Genomic DNA, 465 nt, shown 5'->3' with positions numbered 1-465 from the left:
GAAGCAAGCTTCATACAGTAAGCTTTTACATGTCAGTACGATGTATTGCTTTAAAAAACAAAGAGATAATACACTGCTTATTCATAAAGTGAGGCATCAAGAATGCCGCCGTCCGCGGGAATCGACCGGGGCATCTCGTGTTGGCAACGAGATATTTTACCACTAAACCAACGGCGCTTGTAATAGAGACCAGACTATCTTATACTACACAATCTTGCATTGCTTAGAAATAGAATGACGTCAAACTCTAGCAGTACATATTACACTTCTGACAACTAATGCTGCTTTCTAACATTAACATTCGTCTGAATGTCATCACTGTTTTTGTGGCGTCTAATATATGAGCCATCCTTTGTTTTGAAGCAAGCTTCATACAGTAAGAAGTGCGATAGAATTTGGACATCAAATGCGACCTTTTCAGTTGAAAGTTTGTCTATATTATTATTATAGACGTAATGACTTCTC

Source organism: Plasmopara halstedii (genome assembly GCF_900000015.1).
Source record: "Plasmopara halstedii genome assembly, contig: Scaffold_2386, whole genome shotgun sequence".
NCBI lineage: Eukaryota > Oomycota > Peronosporomycetes > Peronosporales > Peronosporaceae > Plasmopara > Plasmopara halstedii.
The sequence above is the reverse complement of the archived record's forward strand: the minus strand, read 5'-3'. Positions refer to the sequence as shown.